At 38.8% G+C, this 24,320-nt stretch overlaps 1 protein-coding gene across 1 annotated transcript in view; it reads right to left on the bottom strand.

Moving 5' to 3' along the window:
• Nucleotides 1-24,320, bottom strand: part of NETO1 (neuropilin and tolloid like 1) — a 102,621-nt gene that overhangs the window by 46,442 nt on the left and 31,859 nt on the right. The gene's annotated exons all lie outside the window — the stretch shown is intronic.

The following is a 24,320-nucleotide window of genomic DNA, read 5'->3' as shown; positions in this document are numbered from 1 at the left end:
CAACCAGTCTCCTCCCAGTCTTCTCAGTCTCCTCCAGGCCAGGGGTCTGTCCTTCTCTGATCACTTAGGTGTTTTCCTGCTCAGTCACCCAGTTGCATTTGACTCTTTGTGACCCCATGGACTGCAGCCCACCAGGCTCCTTTTTCCATGGGATTCTCCAGGTAAGAATACTGAAGTGGGTTACCATTGCCTTCTCCAGGGGATTATCCTGACCCAGGTATTGAACTTGAGTCTCCTGCCTTGGCAGGTGGATTTTTTACCACCTGCCCCACATGTGCTTTCAGGGAAGCCTGATTTATCATGAGCCTCTGCAGCATCTTAATTGTTATCAACCATCTTAATTGTTATAAACCAAAAGTGGTAGTCTCGTTTCCATTTCCTGGAATTGATTCTGAAGTGACTAGGCAGCCGGGATAACATATCACTGAACCTATTGGAGGGCTTCTGAGAATGTTTCACTTGATAATATATAGAGACAAGGCGTATAGTTTTTCCAGCTCAGGTTGTCGGCATGTTGGTGTTGGCCCCTTTGGGATCATGTGTGATGGGCAACTTATGATGTTGGCAGAGGCTAAAGAAAGAAAATGCTGACTCTTATGATGAGCATAGACTTCCCAGGTGTCTTAGTGGTAAAAAAATAATCTGCCTGCAGTGCAAGAGATGAGGGTTAGATCCCTGGGTCAGGAAGATCCTCTGGAGAAGGAAACAGCAACCCACTCCAGTATTATTGACCGGAGAATTCCATGGACAGAGGAGTGTGGCAGGCTACAGTCTATGGGGTCACAAAAGAGTCGGAAACGACTTAGTGACTAAACAACCACAACAAATGATGAGCAGAATGGAACCATGGAGAACTGTGAGTCCTTAAGGATATCACTGGGCATTGTATTCACCTTGTCTGGACTTGCAACTCTCTGAGCTTCTTGCTTTTTGAAACAATACACGTCCCTGTAGTCTCAGTTACTTTGAATTGATTTTCTCTTATTTATGGCCAAGGCATCAAAGGCTATGATTTATCTTGGAGACACACGGTATTCAATTTAAAAGATGATTGTGAAATTTAATTTGTCTTTGCTACTATGGTATTAGTGACAAAAGTCGTACAAAGTTAGAAATGTTTTGTAAGACACCACTTGATAATGGTCTGGGGTTGAAATATTGAAGGCTAGCACTCTTTCTGGATAGAATTAGGTCTGGATATTGATACCACGTGGGTGTGTGTGTCCGTGTGTATCTGAGGATGCTTCTCAGTGCACCTCTGTATGTGAATGCACAAGCCCATAAGTGCAAACTGATGTCACTAGTTCTACAAAGTAAAGGAAAGATTTAATTTCTTGTGGGTTTTTTAACTAGTAAATTGCACTGATCTGTTGAAGCTGAAAGGATTGTGGGATTGTTCCTCCTACAATTTAGATGTGTCCTCTGTCTTCTTCTTAGACTCACTTTATTGCAGGACACTGTTAGAATAACCATGCATTTAAAATCAACAAAGAAATCCTTTTGCATAAGTATTTTGAAAACAGTTCTTTTGCCTTTTTGGAAAAGAAAAACAGAAATACCTGCATGGAATTTCCATTGAAGAAACAGAAATGAAGACAAAGAGTTTATTTGGATCGGTCTCCTCCTAGCAGAGACTTTTTCCCCTTCATCTAAGTCAACGGGTATTTGATCATTTTTTCAAGAAATGTGTATGTTAATACCTACTGTATACAAGAAAAGAATTATTTTGTAGAGAATTATGCAAACTGCCTGTCATCATTTAGCAGTTTTATTGGTATTGAAAAGATCCAGCCATTAAGCTTGCCTACTTCAGTTATTTTTGTTGTTCAGTTGTTTCTGATTCTTTGGGATGCCATGGACTGCAGCGCGCCAGGTTCCCCTGTCCTTCACTATCTCCCACAGCTTGCTGAAACTCATGTCCGTCGAGTCGGTGATGCGCTCTAACGATCTCATCCTCAGTTAGCTGGAATATTTATTATTCATTACATTCTTTTTTACTATTTTGCATAATACTTAACAATGGTCATTAGTGCTACTCACTGTCTTCTTTTTGATGAGAATGTTTCAACCTTGCAGAGCTGTTCCTGTGATTCCTGTGAGAATGTAGTTGGTATTCTATTCTCTAGTTTGAAGGCTAACATTTGTCATTTTTATAACTCATGCCAGACAATGTTGAGAGAAATTCCAGTTCTGAGAATTGAAAAAATGTATTTTTGTCATTGTATTAATGGTGAAGCACTGATTGCTTAAAAAAATTCTTTGGGGAAAATAATCATTTGTGAATTAGACACCAGTAATATGACGAGCACATTAATATATGGCCCCTGTGAGCTGCAGAAACAAACAAAAAATAACACAGTGATTTGTAAAAACAGCCAACACTGAATTTAAGGATATTGAGATTGATTTATTGCTTCAGGTTGTCCAGGGCAATGACATAAATTATTATGCAGAAGCACAGTGACCTTGGACTTAAAGCTCCCTAAGTCTATGCTCCACTAAACAATCTGAATCAACTTTTAGAAACGAATCAAATCATGATACACACCTGGCTTCCCATTGCCCTGAGGTTAAAGCCACAACTCTCTGTAATGGAACACAACATCCTGGGTGTTCATTTCCCAGACCACCTGCCCAGCACACCCCAGGCTGCTAACCTCACTCTCTCCTCTCAAAACACATGGATGCCTTCCGTTTCTCCAGCACCCTAGGCTGTTCTCATGCTCAGCACTTTGAACTTGCTCTTTTCTAGGTCTGCCGTCTCTCTCCCCCAGGGCTCTGCACCCATGAATCTTTCTTATTCTTCAGTTCTTGGCTCAAATATCTTTGAGGAAAGACCTTTCTGAATGACCCACTCTAAGGCAGCATTGACTCCCACTTTCTTTTGTTCATTTTTTTAAATATAAAAACTCATTATTATTTCATATTTATTATCTTTTTATTGACCACCTACTCCCACTAGACTATAAAGAAGTTCACAAGGGCCTTTATATATCTGTTCTTCCTCCCTTTATCCATGACCCTAGACACTGCTTGGACATAATAGGTGCACAATAAATGTTACTGAATATAACATATGCCTTGTCTTTGCATATAAAAATAATTGCAAATCACTCAACAGTACAAGATAATCAAGTTATATGTATAACTTGTATGAGTTATATGAACTGATATAACTTGATTATCTTGTATTGTTGACTGATTTGCAATGTTTTATATCAACACCTTTCCAATCCAGAGGCACTTACAGGAAATCACTAATGTTGTATTTAAGTGTACTTAGGTGTTGTATTTAAGACTGACTTCCTATTTACTGAACCACATCTTTTTTCTTCTTGGGCACACAACTGACTATGCTTCCAAGCTTCTTTGCAACTCTGGGTACCGTGTCCAGTGAAATGTGGGCAAAACAGTAATGTTCACTTGAAGGTTGAGCTCACAAGTATTTCTTAAAATCATCCACTCCCTTTCTCTCTCCTGGGGTCAACATCAGGAGGCAGAACCTTGAAGATGTAGAACTCCAGCTCCAATTCTGAAATGGAAGTGGAGCACAGCCTTTTCCTGATGAGGCTACATGACCAAGAAGTAAATTTCAATTACCTGAAATTACTGAGGTTTTAGGATTTTGTTGTTTTTATCATAAGTTATTCTCCTAACCCAACACTGTTCAAGTTATGGTCAGGGGCCTCTAGGGAGCAGGAGACACTTTCATGATAGCCAATGGCTAACCTGTTTCACAATCCTACTAAAATGTTGTCTTTTGCTATCCTCATTTCTCGGGAATGTAGGGCAGAGTTTTTCAGATCCTACATGACACGTGATGACATCACAAGTGTTGTTAAAGGAGGATTCGCTTATGTTTTCAAGAGCAGTCTCAGGCAGCAAGTTTAGGGTGGAGATGACATACAGATTCAGAGATGAGCCCACTTTATTCTCAATGATTTAATAGGGCACTGACCTGTTATCTTTAATTTCCCCTGCTATAATCTCTGTAACTCCATTCTTGTCCAATACATTCTAATTTAGAAATCTTGAACTTTGTCTTGAGTCCACACGGAAGCACAGCTAGAATTAGTACATTTTTCCTGTCCTATTTTATAAATACACACACACAAACACACACACACACATACATATATAGATAGACAGATATGGAGCTATAGATAAAGTATAAGCATTATGAAATTTCACAGTATTTCCTCCGAAATGAAATAAATGTATTTATAATATATTTTTCTTACTGTGAAGGATGGACATTTTGTCAGAGATGGAGGAGACTAAAACGCACTTTCTCCATCACCATTACAATGTCTGTATCTAAAGTTTGAGCAAAGAATGAAATTCATATTTCAAAGAGGTTTCTTATTTATGGAAAGGAGAAATGTACTCCAAATAAAATGAAAAAGCTTTACATAAGAAATGAAAAGATGGGGAAAAAAACTATTTTTCCTTCAGCTTTATTGATGTTAATAATTTGCCCTATTGTGATTTAGGAAGAAATATATTTTATAGTAGTTTTATTGTGACAGTTTGCAGCATTATTTTGAGACAGTTAATAGTCTGGGAAGTCTTGAATATTTTAAACATAAACATAATATGCCCTTTAAAAGCTAAAATTCTCTTTTAGAGAGAGTATTGTATGTGCTTCTCCAACCAGTGAGAACTTACCTTTTAAGATGCTTTGCTGTCTTTTGCATTTCCAGTTTGAAAGCTGTAACCGCTAATTTTTCAGTCTTAGAGAGTTCATCACATTTACAGTAGAAAAATTCAGTTCTTTTTCTTTAATGATTGACCTCAAAATTATGCCACAACTGAACTAATGCAGTAATACCATTCAAGAATGTCCTGTTGCATAACACACAGTCAGTTAAATTTTAACATCTATGAAGCCTGGGGAAGTACAGATTTCATTATACTTTCATTTCTTATTTAGAGTTTAGTTCACTTTCTTTGAAGGAGATCTTTCACTTCCGTGAGTCAGAGAACTCTGTTATTTCAGTTTCTTTTTCAGCATCGTTAGGTGTTAAAACATGCACTTAGGTTAAGAAAGCAAGTTGTCTAATTTTACAAAAGTCTACAATGCCTCTTTAAATATAGTAAAATGCACATATTTTAATTTTATGGTGAAATAATGCATGTTAATAATTGTATAAGCATATGAGATAATGTTATATAATTGCATAGTTATTACATGTTACTTTTTATTTGGGAAAATTCTGAATAAACAAAAAATAATATTGCAAAACCAAAAAAAGCGAAAATTCATGTTTCACTTTTCAAACTAAAAATAACAGTCACTGAAATATCTTACAAAGCAAGTTATTGTGTTGACTAGAGAAGCAAACACAAGACCAGAAAAACTAATCAAGCAATGCTTTCGTCAGCTGACACTGTTGAACGTCTACTGGCTGAAAAGTATTTTTTTAAAAAGCAACAAAACCCAAGACACTGCCGCTTTCTAACTATATAGTAACTTGCAGATGTAAAATTTTAGCTTTAAACAAGAAGACAGTTAACATTTTGTCTACGGTACCTTACTTTTTTCTAACAGATAGACAGATGTACAGACATGGCTGAGCTTGCTTATTTTTCTCAAAGTCATCACAGATCTTCGTTTATACAAACGCTTGGCAACAAACACAAGAAGTATTGAAATATTCAAATTGTTGGATAACTTTTAAATCTTAGGACTTACACTGAAACATCTGTGTTGACAGTTGCATTGATGGTGCAAAAGTAATAAGTGAATAAAACTGCTGAATCAGGACCACGGCACCAAACCTTAGCTGTTAGGTTCTGTTACATAATTCACCCCCGTGCATTCTTGACGGTACAAAAGCCTTTTACTTTAGAATCTCCTTGATGAGGCATTCAAAATTACTAATTTTAAAAAATGTAAACTTTCGATTACATATCTTTTCTGCAGAAAGAACAGAGTAAATCTGCTGACTTTTCAAGGAAAACAAACTGAAAACATTTGCTGCCAAAGAAGAAATTCAAGCGAACTGAAAGGTATCCATCAGTGTGTATTTGACAGATCCTCAATACCGAAGTAATTTTTCAATGTGACTGTTGTTTATGTGAACAGGTATGATTTTTGATATTGAGTAATGAAATATGTTCATATTTGGAATATCTGCTTAACAGTGATCCAATACTGTTATCTAGTGATTTTGGTGTTGAATAATTACGCATGGGTAAAAGAGGCATTTGAAGAGGAAAATACATTAACACATGTTAATGTAACAGAATATGAACACTGACACAGTTTCACATTCCCCATCGCAACTAAGCTTTGAGAAACTATCACTTTATGAGTTTGGGCTAGTATTCAGGTGAGAAGGCTCTGAAACATTTTTCCCTTTTCCCTCTATATTTCTCTGTAAGGCTGAATTTTCTTCATAGACTTCCATCATAAGAGCACATTAGAATTTTGTAATACAGAAGCAGATCTGAGCATCTAGCTATGTCCTATTAAGCCAGACATTAGATTGACAAAATTGTGAAACAATGTAATCCCCCTAAGTATTATTATTTTAATATTCATTAATGGATATGTTAACATTAATCAATGTTTTAAAATATGCTTTTATGTTACCACATAATTGGTTTCCAGTGTGCTTTTTCTATGAATTAATAGTTATTTAAAATTTTATGAGTTTAAATGTCTAATATGACGAATACTGCATGATATAGCTTATAAGCTGAAGCACTTTAAGGTCTTCAGTATTTGTTAAGAGAAGATAAGGCTTTGAGACCAAAATATTTCAGAACTTCTGCCTTAACCAACTCCATCTTTGAATTATGGGGAAATGTCTAATCCAAACAAAACATCTTATGGCAAGTTATTAAATTCAGGACCGTGCAATTCATTTATTTTACATTCCAAGGAAATTTCCACAATGTTAGCAACATTACCGCATTGTTGTTAGAGATTCTTTACCATCTGAGCCACCAGGGAAGCCCCAGCTTGTAGATGGACTTTCAGTAAATTATTGTTTATCTGACTAAATTATGACTAAATCAAAATCAGAAGCATCTTCATTTTACAAATGAAAAAAATAGAGCTTTGACACCTTTAGAAAAATAAACTAGTTCTGACCCAAAGGCTAAACCTAAAACTTTGCACAAATCACTGAATAGTTCGGAAGCATATTTTTCTTAACTAACATCACGATGTTGTTGGTTTAGGCTTTTAAATGTACAAGTGAGCCATTATACCGTAGAGCACAGCAGTGTTTCTAGAAGAACATTTATGGGAAAATGTATTTGCTTGACATGGCCTTGTAAAACCCCCTGATTATAGAAATCAACTTTGATACTGTCATATGTTTGCAGTGCACAGCTCAACCAGAGAAAGCTAATTGGTATTTTTGTCAAATTTTCACCATCTCACACAGCCTGAATTATGTCATGAGCTCCATAATGTTTCCACTTCTCATCTATATTTACTTTTGAAAATCTCTAATGTTTGTATCTTTATTAAATCAGCCTTTGCCTTGAAACTAACTGCCCACGTCAATAAGCACTCTCCTGTCTTTTCACCTGCCTGAAGCCCATCAGCGTTCAGCCTTGTTTCCTACTCAAGATTGAAAAGTACTGTTTGTGGTTTTTGAAATTGGCTAACTGAATGTAGGATGCCATTTTAAAAACTGACTGCAAAACCACTTGACAGCACAGCACTAAGATAGCTTGCATCACCATGGTATTCTAATAATCTGATTTCTCTCTTCTGCAGAAGCAGCATCGCTCCAGTGTAAAATGCACAGTGTAATATGCATTTAAGCCTCTTCTAAAGGTTTACTGTTATCTAAGACCTTTTAGAACTAAAACCCAAAAAAAGATGTCCTTTTCATTATAGGGGACTGGAATGCAAAAGTAGGATGTCAAGAAACACCTGGAGTAACAAGCAAATTTGGCCTTGGAATACCAAATGAAGCAGGGCAAAGACTAACAGAGTTTTGCAAGAAAACACACTGGTCATAGCAAACACCCTCTTCCAAAAACACAAGAGAAGACTACACATGGACATCACCAGATAGTCAACACTGAAATCAGATTGATTATATTCTTTGCAGCTAAAGATGGAGAACCTCTATACAGTCAGCAAAAAACAAGACTGGGAGCTGACTGTGGCTCAGATTCATGGGGTCGCAAAGAGTCAGACACGACTGAGCCACTAAACTGAACTGAACTGAACTGAATGACAACAGTGGCTTCAGTATGTTTTTTCCTTCATAAAGGAAATGTGAATATGAATGTCAAAGTGTTAGTCACTCAGTTGTGTCCCACTTCACTCAGTTGTGTCCCACTATTTGTGACTCCATGGATTGTAGCCCACAGTGCAGAGTTTACATATCATGATTTCTTCTTTCTAGATTAACATAAAATTTATGCATATATGAATTTTAGAAATAAAAACATATAAGAGTTTTTGGAAGGAAGTTTGCAAGTCCTGTAAATATTATTGATATTTGCATGGTTTTTATAAATGTATTGCTTCCTTATTTATTTAGCTGTAATATATTCTGTGTCCTCATGATGCTCATATTCTTAATTTTAAATATACTGAGAGAATATATTCTTTCTTATAAAATGAATGCACAGATGCTGGATTTTGCTTGTGTTCACATGAAGTAGGCTTTTGCAATGTTTGTTTTTGATAGTCAAAAGGCAATAGTAATATTCCCAGCAGAAAATATTCATTTCTCTGTAGAATAGAGACAAACCTTGAGGAAAGACGAGAAGAAGAAATCATCAGAAGATTAAAAGAATAACAAAGACAATTAAAAAGAAAAACTAGATTGTCCAAAACCAAAGTTTGGTATTGGAATCAGATATTATAGAACGTATTAAATTTTCTATCCAAGGGAAACCAGGAAAACTCTTGATTGATTTGGCAAACCACTCCCCTGTCAAGTTTCTCTCAGAATTCCCTCATTCACTCATCCAGTAAGTGGATGATCATGGTGTCAAGCTAGACCTTGTGGGGCTCCTGGGCACAAAAAGCTTCCTGTGTCCCCCATTTCTGGATTACCGGAAACAGTCTTCATTCAGCCTCCAGGACCCTCCCTGAGTTGTAACGACCAGGTCCAAATGACGGCTAAGCAGGGAACGGGGGAGATGCAGAGATAAAGAGGAGCAGTCAAGAAACAACAGTGCAGGCCTGGCCCAGAGTCCTGGTTTCCCCTCAAGGGGTACACATCATGGTGCTGTCAGTCAGTCAATAGCTCTTTGCCATCCCATGGACTGTAGCCCACCAGGCCCCTCTGTCCATAGGATTCTCCAGCGAGAATACTGAAGTGGGCTGCCATTTCCTTCTCCAGGGGATCTTCCTGACCCAGGGGTCGAACCTGAGTCTCCTGCAGGTAGATTCCTTCCTGCTAAGCCACCGGGGAAGCCCATACAGCACAGTATCTTTGAACTGTTTTGCAGACACCGAAACCCCCACCAGGTGGAGAGGTTAAGAGTATGCTGCCCACAAACACACAGACCCCAGACCCACTGGAACCACAAGGCCGATGACTGACTCCAGATTAGTTCACCACCAACCAATCAGGAGAATGTGCATGAGCTGATCAAGCCCTCTTTGGACCACTAATACAAAACAACTCACTACCACCTCTAGGTTGGGACACACAGTTTTGAGGGCATCATCCCACTGCAGCCCCCTTTGCCCAGCAAAGCAACAAAGATTAGCTTTAATCTTTTCTATGTGATCCAGAACTCTGCCTCCTAGAATTAATTCAGTGTCGGGGCACAGAGGCTGGATTTGGCTTCCTAAGTAGGTCCCAAATCACATGAAACCACAAATAACTGAATCCATCTTCCGAACCATCTTTTTCCACTAGAACTGGTTTAGTAGGACATTTCTTGCTGGCACAACTGTGGTGTCAGCACTGTCAGTGATTACAATTCCTCCAATGCCCTCCTCTCTTGATCCATTTCTTCTCATCACTCCCTTCCCAATACCTATTCATGTCTTTTGACATACACTGCGAGTATTGTTTAGAAATCAGGAGGAAGATTGGAAGGTTGACCACAGGAGAGTTTAGAGTAAATATTTTGGCAGGTAGTGTGGAGGTCTATTTCAAGGTCCCTGGTGTAGAGCCTTGTACCAAGGTCAGAGGGTAAAAATTTCCAGGATTAACCAAGCCCAAAAGGCTTCTCAGGTGGTGCCAGTGGTAAAGAACCCACCTGCCAATGCGGGAGACTAAGAGACAAAGGTTCAACCCCTGGGCTAGAAAGATCCCCTGGAGAAGGGCATGGCAACTTGCCCCAGTGTCCTTGCCTGGAGAATCCCATGCACAGAGGAGCCTGGCGGGCTACAGTCCAAGGGGTCGCACAGAGTTAGACATAACTGAAGTGACATAGCACACACACATAGCAACTGTTGCCATGAGTCTCCTGACCTTAACCAGCCAGTTCCCAGGCCCCATATTTGGTACAATACTCACTTTTTTACCCGCTCTATATCACCCTAACCAGTCACCTAACGCCACCCTTCTGTAGGGATTTTCTCTGTCTTCAGGCTATAAATATTGGCTGTGCTTAGTCGGTCAGTTGTGTCTGACTCTTTGTGACCCTGTGGACTGTAGCCCACCAGGCTCCTCTGTCCATGGGGTTCTCCAGGCAAGAATAATGGAGTGGGTTGCCATGCCCTCCTCCAGGGGAATCTTCCCAACCCAGGGATTGAACCCAGGTCTTCCACATTGCAGGCAGATTCTTTACCGTCTGAGTCACCAGGTAAGCCCAAGAATCCTGGAGTGGGTAGCTTATCCCTTCTCCAGGGGATCTTTCTGACCCAGCAATGGAACGGAGGTCTCCTGCATTGCAGGCAGATTCTTACCAGCTGGGCCACCAGCGAAGCCCAGAACCATTGGCTACTAGTCCACAAAAGGGGTTGACTCTCTCTTGAGCCAACCCACTGTTCTAACGGCATCTCTGATTCTAATAAACTCTATACTGCTCTCATTCAGCCTCATGTCTGGAAATTCTTTTACAGCCAGTGCGTAGACCATGGCAAGTAGCAGAGACTGGATCTGAGGTTTTATGCCTAGACGAGTCAGAACAGGAAATGACTTCTTGAGAGCAAGTGAGAGTCGGGGAAGAACTAATTGCTTTGGAATCTGCCCAGCACGTGTGCACATGGCTGCTGAGGAATAGAATCTTCCTGGCTCTGAACATGGCAGGAACCGAAAGCAGGGGTGGATCCACAAGGTATGTGTATGGGGGGGTGGTGAGGAATGGCTCATCCTCACATCAGCATCTTTCATCCCATTTAGGTCACTTCACGCTAAATAAATCACATCACTGACAACTAAGAAAATGACATATTTTACTAAAAGGCTATGTTTTTCATTTCACTTAAAAATATAAATGCAAGTATCCTGAAGAAGCCTTATAAGTTATAGCTGATGCGAAAAGCTGATTCATTGGAAAAGACCCTGGTGATTGAGGACAGGAGGTGAAGGGGGTGACAGAGGATGAGATGGTTGGATGGCATCATCAACTCAATGCACATGAGTTTCAGCAAACTCCGGGAGATAGTGAAGGACAGGGAAGTCTGGTGTGCTGCAGTCTGTGGGGTCACAAAGAGTCAGACACGACTTACTGATTGAACAACAACAATAATAGCAAAGTTGTACAAGCCAAGCAAATTTAGCTTCAATGCAAGATTATTTTTTTTAAGGCAAGATTTTTTTGAACTTCCTGTCAATTTGATGAGCTTAGCCCCTTCTAAATAGAACTGGAACAGCCTCTAATTGGAAACATGGGGACTGTTCTCTGTTGGTACCCTTGGCTAGGATACTAGAATGTGTATGCCAGGCACTAGCAGTGCACATGGGCAAAGACAGCCACAATGGGACCAGAAAAAAGAGCAAATTCAACAAGCCAAGCTCTGGCACTAGCAATTGATTTCTGTGGAAGCACGCGGGATGCTCTGGCTGAAAAATCCTCCTGAAGTCCATGGAGTGGCTTCCCAGGCTAGACAAGACTTTGTTCTGTCTATATATGTAAATGTGATCTTACTTTTAAGTCACAATTTCTACCTCCTTTCACCAAGAACAGAATCTTTGGGTTCTAGCTAGTCTTGTGCTGTGCAAATCCCCAGACTTGGCCATGAGCAGCCCTTTATCACAGCCACAAGCAATGCATGGAGATGTGGAAGGATTGAGATTAGAAAGGCAAAATGATATGCCAGTTAAATAGTGTTAATAACAATAATAAATGAAAAAATGGCAATGTATTCTATTAAACAAAATGGACCTGAAAGAAAAGCCAAAATATATCATTAAAAAGTGAATTAAAATTAATTTCATCAAGAAGAATCCACCAGAAAGCTTTAATGATGTTGAACTTGTATTATTTAACAACAATAAGGCTTCTTTCTAAAAGATTAGGATAAAAATATCAGCTGGGCTTGGTACAAAGCAGAAGACTTGCCAATATCAACTACTGATAGATCATAGATAGGATACATATTTCCTGATGTATAAAGCGACACCTAAAAACAAATTATATCCATGTAAAATTTAGAATTTTCACTCTTGGGTGAAAAATGGATGAAAAATATCTGAAATATTATTTTACATACCTAAAATATTATTTGTGGTTTTAAAATAACAAATTAAACACAACTGCTGTAGCCTCATTATCTTCTTCACACTGCAATTATTTCTATTAGAAAGCCTTCAGTTTGGGGAAGTGCATCTCACTTCCTCAAATGCCTGAGATGAGTTGGAGAATTCCTGCATAAAAGTCATAACATAATTCTTACTGAATGTTTATAAATATCCAAATGTAAGCTAGATACCTGGTAAATTTCCAGATATCCATTTTTCCCTTAGTGTTTAACAACATAGACTAGGTACAAAAGGACCTTTTATGTCATTTAGCTCAAAAACTACATCCAAATTTTAGAGTAAAACAGAGCTAATCTAAATATGTATGAAGCCATGTAAGAAAGCACTGTGTCTAATATCGCAGTTGGCAATTTCAAAGGTCTTCTCCTAGGTTACGAAACTATCTGAAAACTGAAAAGATCATCACTTTTTTGTATTCTCCACTAGCAAGTAATCTTGATCCATTTTAAAACTGGGGGAATTAAATAATTACAAAAAAAAATTATCATCTTTCCATTTCCACTTTTCACAGCGATTTCCATCCCCCTCTCCTCAGGTCCCCCAGATCACAGTGATTCTGCAGGTTTGAATGAGTGTATAAAACAGTATTTTTCATGAGTGTTTCACTTGAGAATACAAGTGATTGAAATCGGGAACCTAGTTTTGAACCACATATTAGCCGTATCAGACTAAAGCTCCCAAAACCCATCCAACTCTGAAAAAGAGTTAACTCTCAAAAGTGGAACCTCCATCTTGGGGAGACTGATTGATGCCAGAGTATCCATTTGACCTCCAAATCTATCATTTCCTAAAGATTTAAAGAATCAAGCTCATTTTCAACCTACATCAAAAACAATTTGAAATGTTCATTGGAATATGTCTTAGAATTTTAAATAGCACTATACTGACATTTCTTTCCACTGGTATGTAAAAAATAATTGTGTAACTCTGAAAACACTATTGCATTACAAAAACTCTAAAATTGTTCATTTGCCCTTAGCCAGCACTAGTTTAAGACCCAGTTATTTATTGAGACACTTGTTAAATCTGCATTCCCGTTGCTTATTTTTCTGTCTTTCAAATATAACTGCACTTCAGGTTATTTCATTGAGAGGTGTAAAAATAATCCATAGTTTCCCCAAAGTAATGGTCTATAGCAGTATAAATCAACATCATAAGTTTTAGGTTGGAAGGAGAAAATGAGGTCCCTCCTGTTTAGTCAGAGAGTAAGATTGATGAGATCCCATTAATTTTATTCCCTTAGACTTTTCATTTTATCAATCATTAGCCTTCTCGTGACTCCCTGAGCTGAAAACTTCAAAAACAAAATTAACTTTGCACGGTTCTTTCCTCAGCAAGATACCAAAAGCTTTCAATTATTTTTGTAAAACCTCTCACTACCAACCTCCTTTTCCAGTCTGCTAAGATCTTAGTCCCATCTTCTCACCTTAGGGCATCAGAATTCTAACCAATCTCTTTGCCTTAGTCCCCCTTTTCTTCAGTACTTTGTATATAATGTTTTAGCTGAATAGACATAAAAAGCAAAAGTTGTCCTCCCATATGCGGTCAAATGATTTTTGAAAAGGGTCCCAAAACATTCAATGGCAAAAGGACCTTCTTTTCAACAAATGATGCTGGGAAAATTGTGACACTTTTCATTCCAACAGTGTATATATTCTTCTAACAAATCTTAGCTTATTGATATATTTGATACTGTTTTCTTTACAGAAAATTACAAACTTCTAAAAAACTGTATAATTGCTGAAATTTTGAGAATTGATTAACACTTCACAATTAAGTAATGCTGTGATTACAAACATATTTAACATCAATATAGGGTTTATTTCAAAATGAGATATTTTCATAACATTCCTAAGTTCTGTTCTGACAATAAAGCCTTTAATTAATCTTAAGTCTGCCAACACTAAAATATATAAATCTGAATTTTAAAAGACTTTAAATATTAAAAACATTAAAACATTTGATATAATTTTAGTTTCACTTCTTAATTTGTCTACCTTAAAATTTATTTTCTCAAATATTGAAATTTCTTATTGTCAACTGTCATGAAACTTTCCTCACAAGGAAACAAATAATAATGATATTAAGCATAAAAAACAATGTTAAATGTAGAGAAATTTCAAAATAAAATGTTAGAAATAAAAAAGTTTATTTTTTAATTGGTGTATTTGTACAATGTAATGATTTAACATTTTTATAGATTATACTCTATTTAAAGTTATTACAAGATAATGGCTATATTCCCCTGTACTGTACAATATATCTTTGTTGCTAATTTATTTTATCTCTTAATCTTATACCCCTATCTTGCCCCCCTACGTTTTCTTTAAAAACATAAAATTAATTTTGAATTATACTTGATATGAAAAGACTGTCATTTCAGGATATTAAATTTATATATTATTAATATATCAGGACTTAATTTTTTCAGCTAATTATATTTAACAAAACCATTTCCAGAATCTATTTCAAAATGTACTTATTGGCATGAGATACATACTATAAAAACTAAAACATATAGACAGCATTATTCTGGCATGAGGAAAAATAAAATGGTTCTGTTTCTGCTTTTGTACTAGAAGAAAGTGAAGAATATGTTTCACATTAAAGCTACATAAGTGAGAAAATTCAAATTTCTAAACTACTCTAAAAAATTCAGAAAAGTCTTTGATATATGGACAGTCCCTTGACGTTCATTTAATCTACGTATAGACAATGAGAGATGGATAAATGATTTTTTACTTTTTATGTTTCAGGAAAGACTGACAAAAAATGTGTGAGAAATAGATTTTATAAGCTCCTATTTCTAAAGTTTCAACTCGTCACAATTTACCTCCATGTAGAGCAGTTAAACATCAAGATTAATGTGTTGGAACCATCCAGACTGGAAGGCAGAATCAAGGGCAGATTATGCTGGTGGCAGTATCCTTTGCCATCTTTACCTAACCAGGCAATAGAACTCTGTCCCTCTTCCCACCAGTCCATTTGCTTGTATTGGTGGTACCATTTGTTCAGCAGACATCTGCTCTCCTTGGGAAACACACAGGATGATGGAACAATTAAGTGTCAACTTGACTGGGCCCTGGGGTGCCCAGACATTTGGCCAAACATTGTTCTCGTGTGTCTGTATGGGTGTTTCTGAATGAGATTAACTTTTTAATTGGTAGAGAGTAAAGAAGGTTGCCCTCCTTAGCATAAGGTAGGCAATGAGAGCCCATTCATGTGCAATTCTTTGTGACTCTATGGACCATATAGCCTGCTAGGCTCCTCTGTCCATAGGATTTTCCAGGCAAGAATCCTGGAATGGGTTGTCATTCCCTTCTCTAGGGGATCTTTCCCACCTAGGGATCACACCCATGTCTTCTGTGTCTCCTGAGTTGGCAGGCAGTCTGCCGCTGAGCCAGCCTGGAAGCCCCCTCCTTAATGTGGATGGACCTCATCCATGGAATAGTTGAAGACTGGAATAGAACAACAATGGAGCTGGAGAAAGAGGAAAGACCTCCTGCCTGCCCGCTTGAATAAGACATCAGTTTTTTCTGCCTTGGGACTCAAACTGAAATCTGGATCTGGAGCTTTTCCACTGATACTGTTCAGTTCAGTTCAGTTCAGTCGCTCAGTCGGGTCTGACTCTTTGCGACACCATAACCGCAGCACACCAGGCCTCGCTGTTCATCACCAACTTCCGGACTTTACCCAAACTCATGTCCATTGAGTCGGTGATGCCATCTAACCATCCCATCCTCCGTCGTGCCCTTCTCCTCCTGTCTTCAATCTTTCCCAGCATCAGGGTCTGTTCCAGTGAGTTAGCTCTTTGCATCAGGTGGCCAAAATATTGGAGTTTCAGCTTTAACATCAGTCCTTCCAATGAACACTCAGGACTGATCTCCTTTAGGATGAAGTGAAGTCGCTCAGTCGTGTCCGACTCTTTGCGACCCCATGGACTGTAGCCTACCAGGCTCCTCCATACATGGGATTTTCCAGGCAAGAGTACTGGAGTGCGTTGCCATTTCCTTCTCCAGAGGATCTTCCTGACCAAGGGATCGAGCCCAGGTCTCCCACATTGTAGACAGACGCTTTACCGTCTGAGCCACAAGGGTTGGATTTCCTTGCAGTCCAAGGGACTCTCAAGAGTCTTCTCCAACACCACAGTTCAAAAGCATCAATTCTTCGGTGCTCAGCTTTCTTTATAGTCCAACTCTCACATCCATACATGACCACTGGAAAAACCATAGTCTTGACTAGATGGACCTTTGTTGGCAAAGTAATGTCTCTGCTTTTTAATATGCCGTCTAGGTTGGTCATAACTTTCCTTCCAAAGAGTAAGCGTCTTTTAATTTCATGTCTGCAGTCACCATCTACAGTGATTTTGGAGCCCCCCAAAATAAAGTCAGCCACTGTTTCCCCATCTATTTGCCATGAAGTGATGGGACTGGATGCCATGATCTTAGTTTTCTCAATGTTGAGCTTTAAGCCAACTTTTTCTCTCTTTTCACTTTCATCAAGAGCCTCTTTAGTTCTTCTTCACTTTCTGCCATAAGGGTGGTGTCATCTGCATATCTGAGGTTATTAATATTTCTCCCAGCAATCTTGATTCCAGCTTGTGCTTCTTCTAGCCCAGCATTTCTCATGATGTCCTCTGAATATAAGTTAAACAGTATTGGCTGTCCTAGTTCTCAGGCTTTTGGATTTGAACTGGAAGTAAACCATCTGCTTTCTTTGGTCCCCACCTATTGATGTTTGTATTTCTAAGCCTTCATAATCATGGAGCCAATTCCACTTAATAAATTTCATATTTATGATTGATATAATTGATTCCCTACATAGTCAATTCCATTTCTCTGAAGAAGCCTGACCAATGCAGATGACACACAGGCCCCCATTTCTCTCCTGCCCATCTCTTGCCTAGAAACATCCCTAAAACTGGCTAGCACCCTACTTATTATCAATGTCTTAGTGCCTATATTTTGATTCTTGGAGCTGAGCTTTCTTGCCCTTTCTGACCTCCACTTTATATAAATAAATAAAATTATGGGAATATCTCATAAGAATCGTGAAACATTTAGCAAACCCTCACAATTTGCAGCCACTTTAACGCTGGTGACTTCATTAATCCTCAAAGTTAACTGTACAGGGGACAGTGATCAAGACCATCCCCAAGAAAAAGAAATGCAAAAAGGCAAAATGGTTGTCTGAGGATGCCTTACAAATGCTCAGAAAAGGAGAGAAGCTAAAGGCAAAGGAGAAAAGATATACCCATCTGAATGCAGAGTTCCAAGGAATAGCAAGGTGAGATAAGAAAGCCTTCCTCAGGGTTCAAAGCAAAGAAATAGAGGAAAACAATAGAATGGGAAAGACTAGAGATCTCTTCAAGAAAATTAGAGATATCAAGGGAACATTTCACACAAAGATGGGCACAATAAAGAACAGAATTGGTATGGATCTAAAAGAAGCAGAAGATATTAAGAAGAGGTGGCAAGAATGCACAGAAGAACTATACAAAAAAGGTCTTCATGACCCAGATAACCAGGATGGTGTGATAACTCACCTAGAGCCAGACATCATGGAATGTGAAGTCAAGTGGGACTTAGGAAGCACCCCTATGAACAAAGCTAGTGGAGATGATGAAATTCCAGTTGAGCTATTTCAAATCCTAAAAGATGATGCTGTGAAAGTGCTGTACTCAATATGCCAGCATATTTGGAAAACTCAGCAGTGGTCACAGGACTGGAAAAGTGGCTACAGGATTGGAAAAGACTCTGATGCTCTGCAGCTTTATTCCAAACCCAAACAAAGGCAATGCCAAAGAACTAATGCACAATTGCACTCAACTCACACACTAACAGAGTAAAGCTCAAAATTCTCCAAGCCAGGCTTTAACAGTATGTGAACCATGAACTTACAGATGTTCAAGATGTATTTTAAAAAGGCAGAAGAACCAGAGATCAAGTTGCCAACATCCATTGGATCATTGAAAAAGCAAGAGAATTCCAGAAAAGCATCTACTTCTGCTTATTGACTATGCCAAAGACTTTGACTATGTGGATAACAAAAAACTGGAAAATTCTTAAAGCGATGAGAATACCAGACTACCTTACCTGCCTCCTGAGAAATCTGTATGCACGTCAAGAAGCAACAGTTAGAACCAGACATGGAACAACAGACTGGTTCTAAATCAGGAAAGGAGTACATCAAGGCTGTATATTGTCACCCTGCTTATTTAATGTCTATGCAGAGTACATCATGTGAAATGTCAGGCTGGATAAAGCACAAGCTGGAATCAAGATTGCCGGGAAAAATATCAATAACCGCAGATATGCAGATGACACCACCCTTATGACAGAAAGTGAAGAACTAAATAGCCTCTTGATGAAAGTGAAAGAGGAGAGTGAAAAAGCTGGCTTAATACTCAACATTCAAAAAACAAAGATCACAGCATCCAATCCTATCACCTCGTGGCAAATAGATGGGGAAACAATGGAAACAGTGAGAAACTTTATTGTGGGGTGGGGGCTCCAAAATCACTGCAGATGGTGACTGCAGCCATGAAATCAAAAGATGCTTCCTCCTTGGAAGAAAACTTATGACCAACCTAAGCAGCATATTAAAAAGCAGAGACATTACTTTGCTGACAAATCTAGTCAAACTATGGTTTGCTGTCTAGTAAAACTATGCCATCTAGTCAAAGCTATGGTTTTTCCCGTAGTCATGTATGGATGTGAGATTTGGACTATAAAGAACGTTGAGTGCAGAAAAATTCATACTTTTCAACTGTGGTGTTGGAGAAGACTCTTGAGAGTCCCTTGGAGTGCAAGGAGATCCAACCAGTCAGTCCTAAAGGAAATCAGTCCTTTGAATATTCATTGGAAGGACTGATGCTGAAGATGAATCTTCAATACTCTGCCCACCTGATGTGAAGAACTGACTCATTGAAAAATATCCTGATGCCGGGAAAGACTGAAGGCAGGAGAAGGGGATGACACAGGATGAGATGGTTGGATGGCATCACCGACTCGATGAACATGAGTTTGAGCAAGCTCTGGGACTTGGTGATGGACAGGGAAGCCTGGCGTGCTACAGTCCATGGGGTCACAAAGAGTCGTACACACCTGAGTGACTGAACTGACCTGAATGAATTCTCACAGTAACATCTATCTCTCAAGATGGTTATCATCCCAATTTTTAAAGCTGAAGGAAGTACAACTTCAGGTGACTGAGAAAAATGGTGAAGATCGTGCTTCAAACAAGTGGAAAACGTGGAATTTAAAGGCAGGTAATCTTGCTCGAGAGCCCATACTCTTACCTGCTACGTGACCAAAGTGTCATTCTATGATTTAAAGGAGCTGCAACGGGAAAGGTGTGAGGCTGCCATGAAACATTGTGCTCACGGTCACCCAGGTTACCTGCTGACCTTCACCTGCTGGTTTCCTGTTCGTCTTCTAGGTTGTCCCAGTGTCCTCTCAACAGAAGAGGAGAAAATCTGAAGACCTCCCGGGCTCTGATGAGTGAAGGGTGTTCCCTAGACACCTCTGTGCCCATGTGTGTGCTCAGTCATGTCTAACTCTTTGCAACCGTGTGGACTGTAGCCCACTAGGCTCCTCTGTCCTTGGAATTTCCAGGCAAGAGTGAGTTGCTATCTCCTCTTCCAGGTGATCTTCCTGACCCAGGGATCGAACCTGTCTGTGACCACAGTTTTCCTAATACCAGATTCAGCGGGAAAGAGCCTGTGAGGAGAACAGCAGAGGTCTTGTAGTATCTCTGACTCCTCACAGATAGAGGGGGATCTGTGTGTGACTCATAGGTACAGAGAGGATGTTAGAAGTCATGTGGGAGCTTGACTGGGATTCCAGTCTCCTGAGGCTGGAGGAGGTGGGGAGAGGTGGCTCCAGAGACACAACTGATCGTCAAACAGGCAAGCGGACCATTCAAGAGAGTCAGCTCACATGGGCTCACGATACCAGGAAGCTACTGACAGACCAACGGCCCCGTGGACAGTGGGCACTGGGCACAGCCCAAGCCACAGATCAGACTGCAAGTGCAGTAGCTACCGTTTCCTGACACCACCAATGAAAGATAGTGAGGAACGCTGCCCTGCTCTTGTGTCCCATGGCAGGACTTGGGAAGCAGAGCAGAGAATAGAGCCATTTGCAGAGGAGGCGTCAAAAGAATTGAGGGGAATTTTGACTATGACTAAAAAGAAAAAGAAAAAACTGCATAAGATGAAGTTGTTTACTGCCAAGCAAATCTGCGAGCTCAGAGTCAAGAACATAATTTTGGTGATGAAACAGAGTGACACTTTTCTAAGCCCGAGTTTCATGCATCTTATAACTACAGAATAGATAATAATTGTGCTACTATTATCAAAACAGCATGAGTTGTCATAGGGATAAAAGCTGAAGACTTAACTCTTGGCAGACATTGTTCTCTAAGCTTTTTTTAAAAAAGTAAATTATTAAACCTGCATATACAATCCAACTTCTGGGAACACAAGAACAAAAGAAGCTACTGCGATAAATTCTCCAACCTCCTTCCCTCTAAAAAAAAAAAAAAAGATACTCAAAAATTCTTATTGTTCACCCACAAGATTTATTGGAACACATCCACGCCCACTCTTTTATGCATTGTCTGGGGCTGCTCTCCCCCGACAATGGCAGAACTGAGTGAATTTCACAGAGGTTGTGTGGCCCCAAAATATTTACTTTCTGGTCCTTTCCTGAAGGCGATCTTGGCAATGGAAGGATCTGGATGGAAAAGAAAAATAGTAGGCGGTGGCATAGAGGGATGATTTTGTGGCTGTATTTTTAAAAGAACACTTTGACTGCCATGTGGAAAATATTCTGTTGGGAATAGAACTTGACTTTATTATACAATTTTATGTCTGTATTATACCATTTTGTTCTATGGCAATAATGTTTACTCATCCAAAACTTTTAATGGAGTAGACAAGTACTTTAGAGAGTGGGCAGAGGTTTTTGGTTTGTTTTCATCTCAGTAAACACAGTTCTCAAAATTTCTAACACTTAGTGGCTACTCATGAAATAACTGTTGAAGAAGTAATGGGACTCGGTCATATTGTGACTCAAGTCACATACAGGACGTGCCTGAAGGGAACTTTGTTTCTAATTATATTTCCATGGCATTCTACCATGCGTATGTTTCTCTTCTGATAAAGTTTTTGTGAGCCTCAGTTTTAGAGTTATGATATCAAATTGAAGTTACAGTTATCTGACTCTGAATACTTGGTATAGATGAATTAAGAGTCTTCTTTGGACAATAGAAAAGGTCTAGGAAGTATTCATTAACTACTGAGAACATGATCGGATGAGAACAGTTTCCAAATATTCATTTCTCAAGACTAGAAAACTTACTTAAATTACAATAAAAGAGATTTGGACCAAATATAAAATTACATATTGCTTTTAGAATGATAGAACAAGAAGGGTTGTCACATATTCTTGTGAAAGTTCTAATACAATAAGAAATGTCCAGTCATGGATGGTTCAGGTAACCATACTAAACATGGAAAGAGATAAGAAATAGTGGTTTTCTTTCAATTAATATCTCTCTATCTTTTTATATTCCTTAATTTTCTATATTCCTATATGTGTATATGTATACTTTAATTAATTTCAGATGTGTTTCTTGTGAGTATTATATAGCTGATTCTTTTCCTTAATCTAATCCACTTCTCAGGTTTTTTTAAATTGGTAAATTTACTTTGTTTATATTTTATATTGATCAGTGTAAAATAGGAGAAGGCAATGGCAACCCACTCCAGTACTCCTGCCTGGAGAATCCCATGGATGGAGGAGCCTGCTGGGCTGCAGTCCATGGGGGTCGCAAAGAGTTGGACAAGACTGAGCGACTTCCCTTTCACTTTTCACTTTCCTGCATTGGAGAAGGAAATAGCAACCCACTCCAGTGTTCTTGCCTGGAGAATCCCAGGGACGGCGGAGCCTGGTGGGCTGCCGTCTATGGGGTTGCACAGAGTCGGACACGACTGAAGCGACGCAGCAGCAGCAGCAGCAGTATTAAATATAATCAAACATGTTTTTGCCACCAAATTTTGAATTTTCTTAAACCTCTTTTTTCTTCACATTTCCTTTTTCCTGTCTTTCTGCCTTCTATTTTATTTATAAGCTTTCTGAATTCCCTTCTAACTCTTTGGTGGCTTGGAAACTACAGACACAGACAGTTAGACAGTATTTCTATACACGTAGTAGTTTTTCTCAAATTTGTAAGTTATTTGTTTAATATGGTAACCTTCCAATATTTTAAAGGCTCAGAAGTGGGTTTGCAGAATTTTATATTTAGTCTATTTTTTCTTGATGTTTAATATATTCATAGCAAATTGTTTGGAAATGACCCTGAGGACTTCGATTTCTTGTCATATTAATTGACTAGAACTTCTAAGAAGCACTACACTTAAACACACACACATACACATGCACACACATGTACACACTCTTCCTCAAGGACAGTCCCATGACAAGCACACTCATAGAGACCTCACTGGTTCACCAACCACAAAATGACTCTCAGACTCAAACAGTCTTTCAAGTATGAACTGAGCTCTTGCTGCACCAACAGAGGCTGGACTTGAGTGATCTGGTCCAGAGGAGGAGAAAATGTGGGGCAAAGAAATGCAAACATAAATTGGTCTGAATGTTTGAACATACATCACTTCTCCAGTAGTGGCTCAGTGGTAAAGAATCTGCCTGCAGTGCAGCAGATGTGAGTTTGATCCCTGGGTTGGGAAGATCCCCCGGAGGATGAAATGGCAACCCACTCCAGTATTCTTGCCTGGGAAACCCCATGGACAGAGGAGTCTGGCAGGCTACAGTCTATGGCATCTTAAAAGAGTCAGACACAACTGAGCAACTAAACAACAAGACAGCAAAGGAGGGTATTGCTGATATGTGATTTCTATACGGACATTTCTATGGGGGTTTTGAAATTTGAAAACCACTTTCAAGGGTGTTGAAGTGGCACTGGTTGGGCAGAAACAAAGCAGAAGCAGAACAAGCCATCTTAAGAGGGAAGTTTCTCCAGATTAGTCCACATTTGGCAATAGATTAAAAGAGAATATAAAAAGTTCACAAAAGGAGAAGGGTCATCATTCCACATGACATCCAGCATAAATAACATACACTAGATTTTAGAGAGTGAAATCATCAAATACAGAATATACTTTTTATAGATATACACATAATGATTTGAAAGAGGCATTTGCAAAAAGAAGTATACAAAAAGAAATTATTTTTTAAAAAAGACTGAAAATGGAATTTCCATATATAAATTTGTTAAAGAACACAATTGAAATTGGCAATATTTTAAAATATAATAGCTAAACATTTTGGAGAGCTGATGGAAATATGAAGCCACCAATCTAGAGGGTACAGTATCTTCCAACAAAGTAAATAAATAAAAGGAAATCCATGTAGACACGTGGCAGGAGAATCACTAAACAGAAGATGAAGATAAAACCTTGAAGGAGCAGAAAGAAAGGCCATGTCAATTAAGGGCAATGACAGAGTGATGGCAGACATTTCAATAGCAAAAACACAAGCCTAGAGACAGTCAAATAATATCTACTGAGAGCTGGGAGAAAATACCTGTCAACCTAGAAATTGTCAGCCAGCCAAAGGATCTTTCAAGGATGAAGGGGAAATAAAG

This window comes from Budorcas taxicolor, chromosome 22 (genome assembly GCF_023091745.1).
Source record: "Budorcas taxicolor isolate Tak-1 chromosome 22, Takin1.1, whole genome shotgun sequence".
Taxonomy (NCBI): Eukaryota; Metazoa; Chordata; class Mammalia; order Artiodactyla; family Bovidae; genus Budorcas; species Budorcas taxicolor.
This window is presented reverse-complemented; position numbering and strand designations above follow the sequence as displayed.